This window comes from Scyliorhinus canicula, chromosome 13 (genome assembly GCF_902713615.1).
Source record: "Scyliorhinus canicula chromosome 13, sScyCan1.1, whole genome shotgun sequence".
Taxonomy (NCBI): Eukaryota; Metazoa; Chordata; class Chondrichthyes; order Carcharhiniformes; family Scyliorhinidae; genus Scyliorhinus; species Scyliorhinus canicula.
Genome location: NC_052158.1, coordinates 109524498 through 109544220, shown reverse-complemented (window position 1 = coordinate 109544220; position 19723 = coordinate 109524498). Strand labels below are relative to the sequence as shown.

Genomic DNA, 19723 nt, shown 5'->3' with positions numbered 1-19723 from the left:
GGCGTGGGTCGCGAAGGTTGGCTGCTGTGGGTCCCAAAGGTCAGCCGGTTAGTAAAAGTGGGTCCTGGGAGAAAAAGTTTGAAAAACACTGCACTAGATGGTTCTGATGCAAGCTCATCAAGCTGAAGAATTAACTTTGTTATCTCTCCACAGATGCTTCCTGACTATTTCCAACATTTTCTGTTTTTATTTCCTCCAACATTCACAGTATTTTGCTTTTGTTTGGTAGAATGCACACACAGGTAGCTTGTAGATGGTCAATACTGGACCCATATTTTGCCATAAGTGAATGTTTAAGGTGGTGGATGGTGTGCCAATGAGGTAGACTATTTTGACTTAAAGGGTCAGGGGGCTGAGTTGAGTATGGTTGCCATTACAAAAGAGATGGTGCTAAAAAAGCTAAAAGGTCTTAAAATTGACAAATCTCCTGGCCCCAATGGGCTACATCCTAGAGTTCTGAGGGAGGTGGCTGAAGAAATAGCGGAAGCGTTGGTTGAGATCTTTCAAAAATCACTGGAGTCAGGGAAAGTCCCGGACGATTGGAAGATCGCTGTTGTAACCCCCTTGTTCAAGAAAGGATCAAGACAAAAGATGGAAAATTATAGGCCAATTAGCCTAACCTCGGTTGTTGGTAAAATTCTAGAATCGATCGTTAAGGATGAGATTTCTAAATTCTTGGAAGAGCAGGGTCGGATTAGAACAAGTCAACATGGATTTAGTAAGGGGAGGTCGTGCCTGACGAACCTGTTAGAATTCTTTGAGGAGGTGACAAGTAGGTTAGACCAGGGAAACCCAGTGGATGTGGTCTATCTGGATTTCCAAAAGGCCTTTGATAAGGTGCCACACAGGAGGCTGCTGAGTAAGGTGAGGGCCCATGGTGTTCGAGGTGAGCTACTGGCATGGGTTGAGGATTGGCTGTCTGACAGAAGGCAGAGAGTTGGGATAAAAGGTTCTTTTTCGGAATGGCAGCCGGTGACCAGCGGTGTCCCACAGGGTTCAGTGTTGGGGCCGCAGCTGTTCACCATATATATTAATGATCTGGATGAAGGGACTGGGGGCATTCTAGCGAAGTTTGCCGATGATACGAAGTTAGGTGGTCAGGCAGGTAGTGCTGAGGAAGTGGGGAGGCTGCAGAAGGATCTAGACAGTTTGGGAGAGTGGTGCAGGAAATGGCTGATGCAATTCAACGTGAGAAAATGTGAGGTCTTGCACTTTGGAAAAAAGAATCCAAGCATAGATTACTTTCTAAACGGTGAGAAAATTCATAATGCCAAAGTACAAAGGGATCTGGGAGTGCTAGTCGAGGACTCCCTAAAGGTAAACATGCAGGTTGAATCCGTGATTAAGAAAGCGAATGCAATGTTGTCGTTTATCTCAAGAGGGTTGGAATATAAAAGCAGCGATGTGCTACTGAGCCTTTATAAGGCTTTGGTTAGGCCCCATTTGGAGTACTGTGTCCAGTTTTGGGCCCCACATCTCAGGAAGGACATACTGGCACTGGAGCGTGTCCAGCGGAGATTCACACGGATGATCCCTGGAATGGCGGGTCTAACATATGAAGAACGGCTGAGGATCCTGGGATTGTATTCATTGGAGTTTAGAAGGTTAAGGTGAGATCTAATAGAAACTTACAAGATAATACATGGCTTAGAAAGGGTGGACGCAAAGAAACTGTTTCCGTTAGGCGAGGAGACGAGGACCCATGGGCACAGCCTTAGAATTAGAGGGGGTAAATTCAGAACAGAAATGCGGAGACATTTCTTCAGCCAGAGAGTGGTGGGCCTGTGGAATTCATTGCCGCGGAGTGCAGTGGAGGCCGGGACGCTAAATGGCTTCAAGGCAGAGATAGATAAATTCTTGATGTCGCGAGGAATTAAGGGCTACGGGGAGAATGCTGGTAGGTGGAGTTGAAATGCCCATCAGCCATGATTGAATGGCGGAGTGGACTCGATGGGCCGAATGGCCTTACTTCCATTCCTATGTCTTATGGTCTTATGGACTTGAATGGTATCAAGCTACTTGAGTGTTGTTGGAACTCATTCAGGCAACTGAAGAGCATTTCATCACATTCCTGACTTGTGCCTTGTAGATGATGGGCAGGCTTTGGGGAGTCAGGAAGTGAGCAGCTCACTGCAGAATATGTAGCCCACCTCTTTGATACTATTTTACACATAGCCAATAGTCCTGAAGATTTGTGCTCCAGAATTTGCCGCGTCCCTACCAAAGCTTTTCCAGTACAGCTACAACACTATCATCTGTCCGGCAATGTGAAATATTGCCCAGGTATGTTCAGTATACAAAAAGCAGGACAAATCCAACCCGGTCAATTATTGCCCTACCAGCTTATCTCAATCATCATTAAAGTGATGGAATGGATCACCAACAGTGCCATCAAGCGACACTTAGCAATAACCTGCCTACTGACGCTCAGTTCGGGTTCCGCCAGGGTCACTCAGCTTCTGACCTCATTGCAGTCTTAGTTCAAAAATGGACAAAAGAGATGAACTCCAGAGGTGAGGTGAGAGTGACTGCCTTTGACATCAAGGCAGAATTTGATCGTGTATGGCATCATGGAGCCCGAGCAAAACTGGAGTCAATGAGAATATGGGAATAGGGGCTGGTTTAGCTCACTGGGCTAAATCGCTGGCTTTCAAGCAGGCCAGCAGCACGGTTCGATTCCCGTACCAGCCTCCCTGGGCAGGCGCCGGAATGTGGCGACTAGGGGCTTTTCACAGTAACTTCATTGAAAATAAGCGATTTTCATTTTCATTTCAATCGGAAAAATCTCCACTGGTTGGGAGTTATACCATGCACAAAGGAAGATGGTTGTGGTTGTTGGAGGTCAATCATCTCAGTCCCAGGAAATCACTGCAGGAGTTCCTCAGGGTCGTGTCCGAGGCCCAACCACCTTCAGCTGCTTCATCAATGACCTTCCTTCCAACATAAGATCAGATGTGGGGCTGGTTTAGCACACTGGGCTAAATCACTGGCTTTGAAAGCAGACCAAGGCAGGCCAGTAGCACGGTTCAATTCCCATACCAGCCTCCCTGAACAGGTGCCGGAATGTGGCGACTAGGGGCTTTTCACAGTAGCTTCATTGAAGCCTACTCGTGACAATAAGCGATTTTCATTCATTCACTGGTGATTGTACAATGTTCAGCACCATTTGTGACTCCACAGACACTGAAGCAGTCCACTTTCTAATGCAGCAAGAACTGGACAATATCCAAGCTTGGGCTGAAAAGTGGCAAGTAACATTTGCGCTAAACAAGTGCTCGACCATGACGATCTCCAATAAGACAGTATCAAACCATCACCCCTTAACATTCAATGGTCTTACCATCACTGAATCTCACACTATCAACATCCTGGAACTTACCATTGAGCAGAAACTGAACTGGACTAGCTATGTAAATACTGTGGCTGCAAGAGCAAATATGGGGTGAGAACTCCTGCAGTGAGTAACCCACCTTCTAATTCCCCAAAGCCTGTCCACCACCTACAAGGCACAAGTCAGGTTTGTGATGGAATACTCCTCACTTGTCTGAATGAGTGCAGCTGCAACAACAATCAAGAAGCTCAACACCATCCAGGACAAAGCAGACCACTAGATTGTCACCCCTTCCACAAACATTCACTCCCTCCACCACCGGAGAAGAGTGGCAACTCTGTGTACCATCTACAAGATGGAGAACTGTGATGTTCCAGTGGTGTTCCACAGGGATCCATGCTGGGACCACTGTTGTTTGTGATATACATAAATGATCTGGTGGAAGGTATAGGTGGTCTGATTCGCAAGTTTGCAGATGACACTAAGATTGGTGGAGTAGCAGATAGTGAAGGGGACTGTCAGAGAATACAGCAGAATATAGATAGATTGGAGAGTTGGGCGGAGAAATGGCAGATGGAGTTCAATTTGGGCAAATGCGAGGTGATGCATTTTGGAAGATCCAATTCAAGAGCGAACTATACGGGAAATGAAAAAGCCCTGGGGAAAATTGATGTACAGAGATCTGGGTGTTCAGGTCCTTTGTACCCTGAAGGTGGCTGCGCAGGTCGATAGAGTGGTCAAGAAGACATATGGCATGCTTTCCTTCATCGGAAAGGGTATTGAGTACAGCAAATTCCTAGAGCTGAGATAATTGGCTTCCAATAACCATAACAATCTCCCTTTGTATTAACTATGATTCCAGCCATACTCATGAAAGTTTTCTCACGTTTATCCAATTCTCCTTTGAAAGTTATAACTGAGTTTACTTCCACCACCTTTTCAAGCACGAATTCCAGATCACCAATAACAATTTCCTCATCTCGCCTCTGGTTCATTTGTCAATAATCTGAAACCTGTGTCCTTTGGTTATTCACCCTTGTGTCACTGGAAACAGTTCGTACTTGTTTACTCGAATAAAACCGTTCTTGAGTTTGAACACCTCTATTAAAACGTCCCATAAACATCTCTCAAGATGCCTGGTGTCTTTATTTACTCGTTCTTGGGATGTGGGCATCGCTGGCTGGGCCAGCATTTGTTGCCCATCCTTAATTGTCCTTGAACTGAATGACTTGCTTGGCCATTTCAGATGGGGGGCAGTTAAGAGTCAACAGCATCGGGGCAGCACAGTGGCACAGTAGTGAGCACTGCTGCCTCACGGCGCCGAGGTGCCATGTTCGATCCCAGCCCTGGGTCATTGTCCGTGTGGAATTTGCATATTCTCCTTGTGTCTGTGTGGGTCTCACCCCCACAACTGAAAGACGTTCAGGATAGGTGGATTGGCCACGCTAAATTGCCCCTTAATCGGAAAAAAGAATTGGATACTCTAAATTTTAAAAAAAGAGTCAACTGCATTGCTTTGTGGGTCTGGAGTCAAATGTAGGCCAGACTGGGTAAGGACGGCAGATTTCCTTCCCTGAAGGACAGTATTAATGAGCCAGATTGATTTTCCTTATGACAATCGGCAATGACTTCACGGTCATCATTAGAATTTTAAGTCCAGATTTTATTTAATTAAAATTTCACCGACTGCTGTGGTGGGTCTCTGGATTACTAGTCTAATGACAATACCACTACGCCACTGTCTCCCCGTCTCATCCACATAACCAAAATCCAGCATCTCTTGTACCATTCTAGTAAATCTCCTTTGCAACTCCTCTAAGCTCTTGGAATTCTTTCCTGAAATGTGCTTTCATATTCCAGTTAGGGCCTATAAAGATTTAGCCTTTCTGCCGAATTCCTCCAGCCCCTGATCAAACTTGCCTGCTCCAGCAGGCTCTATTAAAATCCATTCTATTTCTCTTTATAAAGTCAAGTCAGCTATTTAACAACCTTTTAATCTCATTCTGCCACCTTCAAAGATTTGTGTAGGGGAAGCAGGGTGGCACAGTGGGTTAGCACTGCAGTCTCACGGCGCTGAGGTCCCAGGTTCAATCCCGGCTCTGAGTCACTGTCCATGTGGAGTTTGCACATTCTCCCCGTGTTTGCGTGGGTTTTGCCCCCACAACCCAAAGATGTGCAGGGTAGGTGGATTGGCCACGCTAAATTGCCCCTTAATTGGAAAAAATTAATTGGGTACTCTAAATTAAAAAAAAAAGATTTGTGTAGTACTGTTGTTTCTTGTTGCCGCTCCCCTGTGAAATTGTGCCCTCGAGTCAGTCATTTTCAAACCCAGGGTTGTGACTCACGGGGTGGATCGCGGGCAGGTGTTGGTAGGGTAATGGAGCCATGAGTTGCGGCGTTCCCGATCATGGGAACTAGTGCCCAATGATGCAACCAGCTTTTAAAAATGCCGGCCACGACCATCTTTCAGAATGCCGGCCATTTGCGCATGCGCGCCCCCTCAGCAGTGCGCAGGCCTGGAGTCCAGCGGGGCAGACCGTCTCCTCCTGATGCCAGCGCGCTGACCCAGGAGCAGATTGTTTTTAAATCGCAGAAATCAAGGCACGCGCCCCATACGCTGACGTCAAGTGTTCTGGGCATGAACAAGATGGCTCCATTTTGCAGCTGAATCAGCAATGCTGCTGAGAACTCCATCAGTCCATAAGAGGGTCCTTTAGGAGTCTGGGAAGTGAATGGCCCGACGAGCAGAGGTCCTGAGGGGCGGTCCAAAATGGCGCCAAAGATGGCGGCACCCGTGGGGCTCGCATAACGGGCCGCACGTGGCTTGTGGTGGGCAGTGCCCCTGGATCACAAGTGGGGGCGTAGCAATGCCGGGCCTGGAAAGAGTGGCGACCGACCGGGCCTGGCAAACGGAAACAAAGTGGCTCTTCTTCCCACACCCGTTGCAGGTCGCACTCCGCGCCGGGCAGCGCCGCCTGGGATGTTTGCTCTGGCCACAAAAATAACATTTGGGCCCTCGGAGTTGGCTGACTGCCGTGCGGCGCAGGCTTGCGGTGTACTCGAGTCGGCAGCTGGTGGGGCCCACGATGCCCACAAGGGTGCCACGCAGTCGGAGGTGTAGGCCTCCAGATTGCGGGAGGCCACTTCCAGGGAATTGGCAAGCTGCACAGTCTCTGCAAGATCGAGCGTACCCCCTTCCAATAGCCACTGGCGAACGTACTTAATGCCCGTGACATAAGCGTCTCTGATTAGTAGTTCGGTGTGTTGGACTGCCGAAACTGCCTGGCAGTCACAGCTCCTACCGAGAATCTGTCGAGCCCGCAAGAAATCATCCAGAGTTTCCCCCGGGAATTGCCGTTTCGTGGCCAGGAGGTGCCTTGCGTACACTTGATTCACCAACTTAATGTAGTGTCCCTTTCGTAGCGTCATCGCTTCTGTGAAGGTAGGCGCATCCCGGATGAGGGGAGAAATTTGATGGCTCACCCTTGAGTAGAGGACGTGGAGCTTCTGTGGGTCCAAGAATTCTTCAGTGGCTGCTCTGAGGTAGCCTTCAAAGCAGGCTAGCCACTGCTCGAAGGCGGATGTGGCATTGGCTGCGTGAGGGCTCAGTTGCAGGCAATCAGGATTGATTCGGAAGTCCATCTTTTAAAATCTTGTGCAATAAATTGATGTACCGTCAATTGCCATGAGACGAGAATGGTGAACCAATCGAGGCTTTATTGCACAAGTTGTTGTGCCTCCTGTAGCTAGAACCAGAATGGGAGCAGCGCAGGAGAGCATACACATTTATACGCTGCCTGCTGGGAGGAGCCAGCAGACTGTGATTTACTGTGGTACCTGTAATACAGGGGCAGTACCGTAATACATGCAATGTGTTACTAGTGGTGTTTACCACATTGTGCAAACTCATGAATGGGCCTAAGGCCGCCACTTTCATCTCTGAAATGTGTCCAGTTTACCTCAGAACTACCTCAGTGTCAAACATCTGAGCAACAGGTGAAGCTAGTTCTTTCATGCTGCTCCTATGAAGTAGCAACAAGGGGGGTGCTTGTCCACTAACAGGGTGCTGTCATCGAGCCAAAAGGATATTCCGCTTAGCACACAAATTAGTTATGTGGTACAGGCAGTCCTCAGGCCTATGACACAATTGGTTCCTGTAAACCATGTCTTGTGTCGAAATGTCCTAAGTTGGAACCAATTTCCGCATAGGAACAATGTTAAAAATGGGGATTGGTTCCATCAGTGGGGCAGGGAAGCATTTTTACTGACAAATTGCGGATTTCAAAAGCAAGTTTCTGGGCTCATGCTCAATGATAGTAGAATCCATGAGTGAACCAACATTAATGGGAGAGCTGCAGTCAGCCATCAAACAGTTGAAAAACAACAAAGCCGTGTCCTTAATGGCATTCCTGCTGAGGTCTGCAAAGCTGGTAAGGCTTTGCTCATATCAAGATTCCATTCTCTCATCCTCTGGATTTTGAAAAAGAACTACCTCCCCTGACCTCAGGAATGAGACAATTGCAACTATATTGAAGAAGGAAGCTAAATCATGCTGTGGAATCTATTGAGGTATTTCCCTCTTGTCCATAGCAGGGAAAATTCTGACACACATTCTCCTGATATGCCCACTTCCTTTGACTGACGAAATCCACCCAGACATACAGTGTGGTTTTAGAATTCCCAGAAGTGAGCAGCACAGTGGCACAGTGGTTAGAACTGCTGCCTCATGGTGCTGAGGATCCGGGTTTGATCCCGGCCCCGGGTCACTGTCCTTGTGGAGTTTGCACATTCTCCCCTTGTCTGCGTGGTCTCACACCCACAACCCAAAAAGATACGCAGGGCAGGTGAATTGGCCAATTGCTCCTTAATTGGGAAAAAAAATTGGATCCTCTAAATTTATAAAAAAAAGAATTCCCAGAAGAACCGTGGGCAGCATGGTAGTATCGTGGTTAGCATTATAGCTTCACAGCGCCAGGGTCCCAGGTTCGATTCCCAGCTTGGGTCACTGTGCAGAATCTGCATGTTCTCCCTGTGTCTACGTGGGTTTCTTCTAGGTGCTCCGGTTTCCTCCCACAAGTCCCAAACGACATGCTATTTGGTAATTTGGACATTCTGAATTCTCCCTCTGTGTTTCCGAACAAGCGCCGGAATGTGGCGGCTAGGGGTTTTTCACAGTAACTTCATTGAAGTGTTAATGTGGTGTGACAATAAAGATTATTATTATTATTATTGAGAACCTGTAAGAAGGACATGGTCTTAGTTGCCAGGAAAATCCATGAAAAATGTTGAGAACAACATCAGGAACTCTTCATTGCATCAACCAGACCAAACCATTTGACTCAGTAAATTGCAAGGCTCTGTGAATTATGCACCAAAGATTTGGATCTTCACACTTCTGCAATTGTTTCATGATGATATGACTCCAGCTATCTTGAGCGGGAGATCTGAAAAAGTTGTCAAAATCTGGGTCAGGGTCATGCAAGGCTGCGTGATAGCTGTATACTATCAGCAATATATGTGAGAGTGGCTATTCATTTCTTCAAATACCAAATGCCCTCTGGTATGAGTATTAACAAACTCCTCAACAGAAAACTCTTTAACCTTAGTTGCCTCCATGCTGAAACTAAACTGACCACCATTGACATACATGAGGCACAATTTGCAGATGACTGCAGTGGCGTTGCTCACTTTGCGGCAGATTTTCAAAACACTCTTTATCTCTCAAATACTACATACAAGAAACTCGGCCTGTCTTTGAAATTTTAAAAATAAATTTAGAGTACCTAATTAATTTTTTCCAATTAAGGGGCAAATTAGCATGACCAATCCATCTAGCCTGCACATCTTTGGGTTGTGAGGGCAAAACCCACGCAAACACAGGAAGAACGTACACATTGAAAAATCAATTTTTGCTAGGTCTCTCGCTGGTAGAAAAATATCCAGCAAAATACTTTTGACAAAAAGCCAAATTGATTGCAAACAAAATAATCCTCCTCTAGAGGTGGGAAATTACCCAAGCAGTTTGATATTAACTCTTTGAATACAGTGACTGTTGCAGATTTCACTTAAAAAAGAATTAATTTAGAGTACCCAATTATTTTTTCTCCAATTAAGGGGCAATTTAGCATGGCCAATCCAACTAACCTGCACATCTTTGGGTTGTGGGGGTGAAACCCACGCAGACACGGGGAGAATGTGCAAACTCCACACGGACAGTGACCCAGGGCCGGGATTCAAACCCGGGTCCACAGTGCCGCAGTCCAGTGCTAACCACTGCGGCACATGCCGCCCTTGCAAATTTCACTTCAACAGTAAATGTATTATGTAGTACACAGTCCTAGGGTAGGATTTCAGTCAGGCCTTAAAGGCCTTAAAGGGAGGTTGCATTCACTCATCGAATATTTCTGTTGTACTACCCAAAAGAGGTGATTGTGAGAAATGGGCCAAAAGCAAGCAGCAAGTTCTCTGACACCTCCCTACAGACCTCACTGATGAGGGGGAAAAGGCTTATTCTCTTTCCAGTGAATGGAAAGAAGGTAGTAAAGGCTTATATCTGAACAGGTTTGGAGAGATGTGGAAGAAGTAGGCATTTCAAAGATCAGCTGCACAGTTGAATATTGAAATCTAGAAATTGCTGTCAGTGATTCCGTGCTTCTCCAATGGGTGTGACGTCTCCACAGGTTGCAATCAATTAGAAATCACCAAACTTAAAAGAACACTATAATATCACTGTTAACATCCCTTGCAAAGGTTATGCCTTGTTAATGAGTAATAACTAGGTTTTAATGGTATACTTTTGGCTTTGGGATTTTGACTAGGATTCCTTTTGTGGATTCTTCTCATGAAGCTTCCTTTGGAATTTAGCCTGCTGGTAGGATCATTAGCTTCCCCAGGCAAGCCTGGGTACTGGTGTGGGGCACGACGTGAATACTGATCCATTGCGTATCATTATTGGGACACCACGCCCTTGGCTCCCTGTCCTGGCAAACATCAGTCCTTCACTTATCACTAACTTGCAACAACCCACAAAATGATAGGAAAAGTTTGCAATGACCCCCCCACCTGCCACTTCATGCTGACCTATTCAGCCCATCCAAGGTACAACTCCCATCAAGAAGGTCGATCTGGAAAAACCCTCCTACCTAGGAATTCAACACTAATTCCACCTGAACGAATGAATGGGAATGATTGGGCATGACAAACAAGTACCTGGTCTCAAATCCAATCCAAGAGTTACCTGGTTTGAACCTTTCAAGGAAAGATTGGTCAACCCTTAAGAAGTTCAGGACCTGCCATGGGCCCTGCTTGCCCAACTTCCATTAGTGGAGCATTGGTGCCAGCGCCCTATGTGCCTGTGGGAGACAGCAATCTATGCACCACATCATAGAAGAATGTCCAACCCACAGACTCAGCGGAGGCCTATCCATACTCAACACAGAAGGAATGGAAGAAACTGCTTTATTAAAAAAAAACATTTTATTCAGGCATTTATGATTTTATAACAATAAACAATACAAATACATCCACCATTGTTTGGGGGCAGCATGGTAGCATAGTGGTTAGCATCAATGCTTCACAGCTCCAGGGTCCCAGGTTCGGTTCCCGGCTGGGTCACTGTCTGTGCGGAGTCTGCACGTCCTCCCCGTGTGTGCGTGGGTTTCCTCCGGGTGCTCCGGTTTCCTCCCACAGTCCAAAGATGTGCGGGGTTAGGTGGATTGGCCATGCTAAATTGCCCGTAGTGTCCTAAAAAGTAAGGTTAAGGGGGAGTTGTTGGGTTACGGGTATAGGGTAGATACGTGAGTTTGAGTAGGGTGATCATTGCTCGGCACAACATCGAGGGCTGAAGGGCCTGTTCTGTGCTGTACTGTTCTAAAAAAATTGTTCCCACCTACTCTAAACACAAAATAATCTAACTCCCCCCACCCCCTAACCACCTCCCCCTCCCCCCCTCTTATTGAATCTGCTGACAGTTTAGTTTTCTCCGAGGAAGTCGATAAACGGCTGCCACCTCAGGGCGAACTTAATTTTCTCAAGTCTCCAGCCATGTCGCTAACCCAAACCCCTGATTTTGGCGGCTTCCAGTCCTTCACGCTAATAAGATCGGTCTCCGGGCTACCAAGGAGGCAAAGGCCAAAACGTCAGCCTCTTTCGCCCCCTGGACTCCTGGATCTTTCAACACTCTGAAACTCTGGACTCGGCGCCACCCTTGTTTTTAGTACCATGGACATGACATCCGCAAATCCCTGCCATTATCTCCTAAGCTTCGGGCATGCCCAAAACAAATGGACATGGTTTGCTGGCCCTCCCGCACAACTCACACACTTGTCCTCTATCCCAAAAAACTTGCTCATCCATGCCACCATCATGTGTGCCCGATGAACCACCTTGAATTGTATCAGGCTGAGCCTGGCACATGATGAGGACGTGTTGACTCTGCTCAAAGCATCCTCCCACAGACCCGCCTCTATCTCCCCTCCCAGCTCATCTACCCATTTACGCTTTAGCTCATCTATCTGAGTTTCCTCCCACTCCATGAGTTCTTTTTAAAAATAAATTTAGAGTACCCAATTATTTTTTCCAATTAAGGGGCAATTTAGCGTGGCCAATCCACCTACTCTGCACATTTTTGGGTTGTGGGGGTGAAACCCACGCAGACACTCCATGAGTTCTTTATAGATATGCGAAACCATCCCCTCCCCTACCCCCATTTTAGAAACTACCTTGTCCTGTATCCCCTGTGGCGGTAGAAGCGGAAAGGTCGTAACCTGCCTTTGCACAAAATCCCTTATCTGCAGATATCGAAACACATTCCCTCCCGGCAATTCAAACTCCTCCTCTAAATCCTCTAAACATGGAAAGCTCCCATCAATAAATAGATCTCCCAGACTCTCAATCCCTGCTGGAGGAAACTGCTTGACTTTGAAATTTATCATTCGCGAAATAAATAGTACATTAAGTCATAACTCCTGATGAAGAACCTCTCTGACTCTGGAGAACTATTTTCATATTTGTGTAATGTCAAATGTTTGCATGCAGTGGTTAGCACTGCTGTCTCACGGTGCCAAGGACCCAGGTTTGATTCCGGCTCCGGGTCTCTATCTGTCTGGAGTTTGCACATTGCCCCCCATGTCTGCATGGGTCTCACCCCCACAACCCAAAGATGTGCAGGATACGTTGATTTTCCATGCTAAATTGCCCCTTATTTGGAGAAAATAAGAGTGGGGTACCTTAAAATGTTTTAAAATGTGACTTCCAGTGGCGGCAAGTAGGTGGAAGTCACACGTTGGGTGGCTCCTGCTTGAGGCTCGGTTTTTTGGAATCTAATGCCCGATCCCAGGGGCAATATTTGGATGAGCAGGTGCAAGAAGACATAATGAAGGAGGGGGCTGTCTAAAGAAAGTTGTTGGGAAGAAGGGTCCAAGTGAAGGTTCATCGTTGAGTGAATGGTCAAACCGGCGGCAGGAAAGGTGGTGGAGGCTGGGTCGCTGGGTGGGGCTGCGAAGATGGCCGAGGTGATGCTAGTGAAGGTGGAGGTGCCAAAGACATTGGCCGAAGTGCAGGAGCAAGGATAGATGCTGAAGGGGGTGGAGGAGGCTTTGTCACAACATTGAGACCAGCTCACTTCGATGGGTGAGGAGCTGTGAAGGGTGGTGGAGGCCAACAAAGGACTGAGAGCGAAGGTGGAGAACAAGTCTAGGCGGCAGAACCTAAGAATTGTGGGTCTGCCCGAAGGGGTGGACGGCCCGAGGCTGACTGAGTACTTTGCCAAGATGATGGCGAAGTTGCTAGCAGAGGGGGATGATCTCTCCCAGTATGAACTGGATAGGTCTCATCGGTCATTGAGGCCTAAACCGAAGACAAATTAACCGTAATAGTTTGTTTTCATAGGTACCATGTGAAGAGAAGGTCCTGAGTTGGGCAAAACAGAAGTAGGAAGGGCAATGGGCAGGAGCTGATATACGTATATACCAGGACTTAACCATGGAGCTGGCGAGAAGGCAGGCGGTCTTTGGTTAAGCGAAGGTTCGGCATGGTGTATCCAGCGAAGTTGAGGGTGACCTACAAGTCAAAGGATTTTTATTTCAAGACGGTGGAGGCGGCGGAGGCTTTTGTGAAGGTTGAAGGACTGGGGCAGAAATGAGAAATGGGACTGGCGTCTGGTCTTGGACCAAGGGTAATGTGGTGGAAGATATGGTTTTGTTTCTTGTTTTTAATTAGTAGTTTAAGGGTGTTATGTTGCCTGTTTGGGAAGGGTAGGAGTTGGGATTATTTGCAATGGTGGTTTTCTAGGATTTGTGTGTTTGCACTGGGCTTGTTTAGATGTTTATCTGATGGGAATTTTCTCTGGGTCTGGGCATGGGGGAGGCGATTGGGAGGAGAGAGGCCTGGGCAGGGGCCTCCACAATAGCAAGCGTAGGTTGGCTAATGAATGGGAGTGTGGTGGGGGGAGGAGCTGCTGTCACTGGAACCTGGTTGAACAGGTCTCAATGAGCCTGGGGGGTGTGAAAGTAGGGCGGATGGAATCGATACTAGGAGAGGTGTTTTCGAGAGGAAGTGGATGGGGGTTTCTGGGAGGAGGACGGAGGGGATTTGGTGGCAACAAAGGGACGGGACTGGCCAGGTCCAGTGGACAGGGACTGGAGTTATGATGATGGCAGATAGGAGGGGCAGGGGGTGAGAGACTCCTGGTCAGAATAGTAGCGTGGAACGTGAGAAGTCTGGGGGGGCCGGTGACGAGGTTGAGGGTGTTTACGCACCTAAAGTCTTAAGAGGCCGATATAGTGATGTTGCAGGAGACCTACCCTAGGGTGAAGGACCGAGTGAAGGACTAGATGAGCCAGGTATTCCATTCCGTGTCCGATAGTCGGGCTCAGGGAGTAGCGGTGTTGGTAGGCCGAGGGTGAAGTTTCAGATGGAGAAGATGGTAGCGGACCAGGGGGTAGCTTTATGATTGTAACAGGGGCATTGGAGGGGAGGTTGGTGGCACTGGCGACTATATGGCACCAACTGGGACGAGGCAGGGTTTGCTAAGAGGGTGCTGAAACCATCCTAGACTTGGACACACATGAGCTAATAGTAGGAGGGTATTGGAATATGGTGCAAGGACCGAGGATGGACAGGTCACAGCCATGTTCGAGGATAGACTATTTTGTGGTAGGGAAGGTGTTACTGGCTGGAGTTAGGGGATCGGCGTACTCGGTGATAGCGATCTCGGACCATGCGCTGTATTGGGTGGATGGGATCCTGGAGAGGGGGGCTAGCCCAGAGGCTGGGATGGAGAATGGATGCGGGGTTATTGGGGGACCAAAGCTTTTGTGATAAGATCAGGAAGGTGATTGAGGAGTCTGTAGGATTTAACTGTAAAGGGAAGTATCGCAGGTGATATGGGAGGCCCTGAAGGCTAGTGAGGGGGTAGGTGATATCATTTAAGGCCAAGTTGGATAAAGAGGGAGGAGCATCAAAGGCTGGTAGAGGCGATGTTGGAGGTGGACAGGAGGTATGCGGGAGATGCAGATCCGACCCTTCTGGACAAGAGGAAGGAGCTTCAGGCTAAATTTGACAGGTTGTCGACGGGAAAGGCTGTGAGCCAACTGAGGCGGGCGAGGGGAGCAGTTTATGAACATGGGGAGAAGAGAGAAATATGCTAGCAGGCCAGCTTCAGAGGGAGGCGGAGGTGAGGGAGATAGTCCAGGTGCGGAATAGGTCAGGGAAATTGGTGGCTCCGGAGGTCAATATAGTTTTTGAGGAGTTTTACGAGAAGCTGTATAGGTCGGAGCCACTGGGAGAGGAACGAGGGATGAGGGAGTTCCTGGACGGAATGGAGTACCCAACGTTGGGGGAGACGCATAGGGCTAGGCGGGAGGGGTCGGTGGGGGAACAGAAGGTAAAGGAGACAATTGGGAAGATGCAATCAGGGAAGGCGGCTGGGCCGGATGGATTCCCAATGGAGTATTATAAGAAGTTCAAAGACAAGTTAGCGCAACTGATGGTGGGGATGTTTGAGGAGACGATAGGGAGGTGGTTCTACCACAAACTTCGGGACAGATTTCAATCTCCCTGTTATTAAAGAAGGACAAGGACCCGATAGTGTGGGTCGTCTAGGCCCATATCTTTATTGAATGTGGATGCCAAGATACCGGCGAAGGTGCTGGCGACTAGGCTGGAGGGGTGCCTCCCGAAGATGACAGGGTGTGTGAAAGGAAGGCAGCTATTCTCAAATGTCAGAAGATTATTAAATGTGATCATGACACTGGCCGAGGGAAGGGAGACGGAGATGGTGGTGGCGCTAGATGCAGAAAAAGCGTTTGATCGGGGTAGAGCAGGGATACTTGATGGTGGTCCGAGAGAGATTTGGGATTGGGCTGAGGTTTACGAAGTGGGTACAGTTACTGTATAGGGAACCGATGGCACGTGCCTGCACAAATAATATGAGTTTAGGGTAATTTGCTCAGCACCGGCAGGATTGTCCTATATCCCACCTGCTATTTGCATTAGCAATAGAGCCATTGGCCATCGCTTTAAGGAGTTTGGGACTGTGGAAGGGGGTAGTGTGAGGGGGGATGGAACATAGGGTATGCTTGTACACGGGCGATTTATTGCTGTATATTTCAGAACCGAGTATGTCACCATAAGGGGAGTGCAGCAAATGTTTACCAGGCTGATTCCTGGGATGGGGGGACTGCCATAGAGATTAAGTTAGTTATAATTATATTCACTGGAGTTCAGAAGACTGAGAGGGTATCTCATAGAAACCTAGAAAATTCTAACAGGATTAGACAGGGGTGCAGGAGGGATGTTCCCGATGGTGGGGGAGTCCAGAATCAGTGGTCAAAGTCTGAAGGATACTGGGTAGGTCATTTAGGACAGAGATGAGGAGAAATGTCTTCACCCAGAGAGTGGTGAGCCTGTGGAATTCACTGCAACAGAAAATAGTTGAAGCCAAATTGTATGTTTTCAAGGAGTTACATATAGCTCTTGTGTCTAAAGAGAGCAAAGGATATGGGGGGAAAGTGGGAACATATTGCTGAGTTGGTTGATCAGCCATGATCGTAATGAATAGTGGTGCAGACTCGATGGGCCGAATGGCCTACTCCTGTTCCTATTTTCTACATTTCTTTGTTCTCTTCTATATTCTTACCTTGCCGGGGGTGCAAAGAAGGTTTACTGGGTTGATTATTTGGATTGAGCAGAATAGGCCTTTAGTCTCAAAAACCGAATAGTATGAGAGGTAATCTCATTGAGATATATACAATTCTTAGAGGCTTGACATTGTAAATTCTGAGAGACTGTTTCCCATGACTGAAGATTCCAGAACTTGATGCCATTTTGTCAGGATAAAGGGGTCAACCGTTTAACACGGAGATGAGCAGGATTTCTTTCAATCCGCACTTTGTAATTCTCTGCGCTTAGATGACTGTGGACTGCAGCTGATGAGTACATTCGAGACTTAGATTTTAGGGAAATAAAGCAATCAAGGAGTATTGTGTAGTGATAGGGTGGGAAAGTGAAGTTGATGTAAAAGATCAACCATGGTGCTATTGAATGGGAGATCAGGCTAGAGGAACCATATGGCCCACTCCTACGCCTATTATGCATTTCTGAACCAAAAATCAGAAGGAACACTGCGACACCTTTTTTATTCATTCCCAACACTCAGCTTTTGTTTGCTGTCTTCACAACAGGTATTAACAGCTTTCTGTTCTCACAATTGCAACTGCAAAACAAGGAAGTCTTCTGATAACTCGTTTCTCCTTTCACACTCCAGCCACTTGAACATCACCTCACATACTTGCAACGTACAGCATCTCACTTTCATCATGTGCATTATGTGAAGGAACCTGATATGTACCAATCCTTCATAGCAGGAGGATTCGAGTAAACAAGTAGGAATATCTTTTTTTTACAAATTTAGAGTACCCAATTACTTTTTTTCCAATTAAGGGGCAATTTAGCGTGGCCAATCCACCCACGCAGCACATCTTTGGGTTGTGGGGATGAGACCCACACAGACACGGGTAGCATGCGCAAACTCCACATGGACAGTGACCTGGGCCCAGTATCGAACCCGGGTCCTTGGTGCCGTGAGGCAGCAGTGCTAACTGTGGTGAATGTGATTCACACTATATATAGTTGCCAATATCACTCCATGTATATATGTTCGTTATCTACCCATTGTAAGTGTAGTTGCACTAACCGACCACCAGGGGGAGTCGCTCTGGGAGTACGCGAGAGTTTGCACTGGGCTCCTCCCTTGGCTCCGCCCAGGACTCCTCCCCCTGGGACCGATGTATAAAGATCAGTGCCTTAGAGCCAGCCTGCCATTTCACCTGAAGTTCAACGACAAATAGGCTGGCTCTATTGTAAGTGTATTAAAGCCTCTGTTCAGATCCAACTACACGTGTTCGCTGAATTGATGGTTCCATCACTAACCACTGCACCACCGTGTCACCCAGGAGCAGGGATGTCTTGCTGCAGTTATACAGGGCTTTGGTCAGACCACGGCTGGAATAGTTTGTGCAGTTTTTGCCTCCTTATCTGAGGGAGGGTGTTCCTGCTATAGAGGGACTGTGCAGCAAAGGTTTACCAGGTTGATTCCTGGGATGGCGGGACTGACATATGAGGAGAGATTGAGTCAGTTAGGATTATATTCGCTGGTGTTCAGAAGAATGACTGGGGAATCTCATAGAAAACCTATAATATTCCACCAGGACTAGACAGATGTGATGTCACAAGGGGTTAGGTACTGGTGGGGCGATATTTACAATGCTCACTCCTCTACATTATTATTACTTTCTAGATCACATCCGTCCTTCACTCAACATGGCTGCTGAGTACAGACAGGCCTTACAGAAGATGGCCGTCTGTGATCCCAGAAGGTACTGGCGATGCCCAACCCACAAGTGTGTGTCAATCTTGGAGATGAGGTTCAGCTGCAAACTTATACGGATGGAATATAAGTAGTTCACCGAGCAATAATAAAATGTGGAAGGGTATTAGGTGGAAGCGAGGAGGATGTTTGATTCCTGTGAGAAATTACTTGCTGTGTGCTTTATGTGTTACAAGCCTGCTTTGAAACCTGACTACGGACTGTATGAGAACCGCTCTTCGTAACTTGAGCGCTTTCGTATGACCATGAACTTGGCTACGTGTCTTCACTTGTGTCCAATAATAAATTGTTTATTGATTTGACTTGGTCTTCTGGTTGCTTACTTTGTGTCTCTAAACCCTACCTATATCGTCACCCAACCCCTTGCAATGGTGGAGAATGTGGGCATAGGTTGTGGGTTGGTAACAGAAACCAAAGAAACAAGGATGCTCTTATCCAGCAGCTCGCCCAGACAATGCTGACTCATCAGCAGGTAATCATGGTACAACAATAAGCGGAGTGGTGATACACTGGTTAGCATTGCTGCCTCACAGCTCCAGGGACCCGGGTTCAATTCCGGCCTCGGGTGCCTGTCTGTGCGGAGTTTGCACTTCCTCCCCATGTCTGCGTTGGTTTCCTACAGGTGCTCCGGTTTCCTCCCACAGTCCAAAGTTGTGCAGGTTAGTTGGATTGGACATGCAAAATTGCCCCTTAGTGTCCAAAAAGTTTAGATCGGGTTATTGGGTTTATGGGGATAGGGTGGAGGTGTGAGCTTAAGTAGGGTATTCTTTCCAAGGACTAGTGCAGACTCGATGGGCTGAATGGCCTTCTTCTGCACTGTAAATTCTATGATTCTATGAACTCAGATACAAGACACTGCCAACCAGTTGCTTTGGAAGAGCAAAGACGGGGTGAAGAGCAGCTCTGGGTGGAGCTCCAGGGACTCATCGGAATGCTCTCCAACCCATCTCCACAAACTCCACCTGGCTTGTCTGGGGATGTCAGGTTACAGAAGATGACAGACACACAGATGATGTGGAGGCATACTTGAGAATCTTTGAGAGAACTGCTAACTGGAAAACCTGGACTAAAACACAGTGGGCTGGTATCATTTCTCCTTATATAACCGGCGAAGCACAGAAGGCCAACAATGATTTGGGAGAGGCAGAGGGCGGTTCCCCCCACGGCTGAGGGGCCCCTGGAAGATGGGACAAATAGGGAGGAGGAAGGATATAGCCGACCACAGATTGAACTGCCAGAACTGGAGGTAAGGGAACAGCAGGGTGAATTTGGAATCGCCCAGTTGGAGGACCCAAAACGTAACTGGGCCTGGGTACAAGTGCAAATGCTTCACGGGGAATGGAAGGAACCAATGCCACCTCAGAAGCTGGAGAAGCAATTTAAAACTTGGAAGATTGAAAAGAGCAGCATTCTGACCTTGCTCAGGCACCAGAGGAGAAAGCACAGAGAGGAGTTTGCCAGAGAGAAGCTCCGAAGCAAGATTGGAAGCTGAAGGCAAAAATAAA

General features: G+C 47.5%; 1 long non-coding RNA gene across 1 annotated transcript; it reads left to right on the top strand.

Moving 5' to 3' along the window:
- Positions 1 to 1524: 1524 nt before the first annotated feature.
- LOC119976088 lies at positions 1525 to 18520 on the top strand. The gene is made up of 2 exons (XR_005462867.1): positions 1525 to 1610; positions 18129 to 18520. It is a non-coding gene; the product is annotated as an uncharacterized LOC119976088 (long non-coding RNA).
- The last annotated feature ends 1203 nt before the right edge of the window (positions 18521 to 19723 follow it).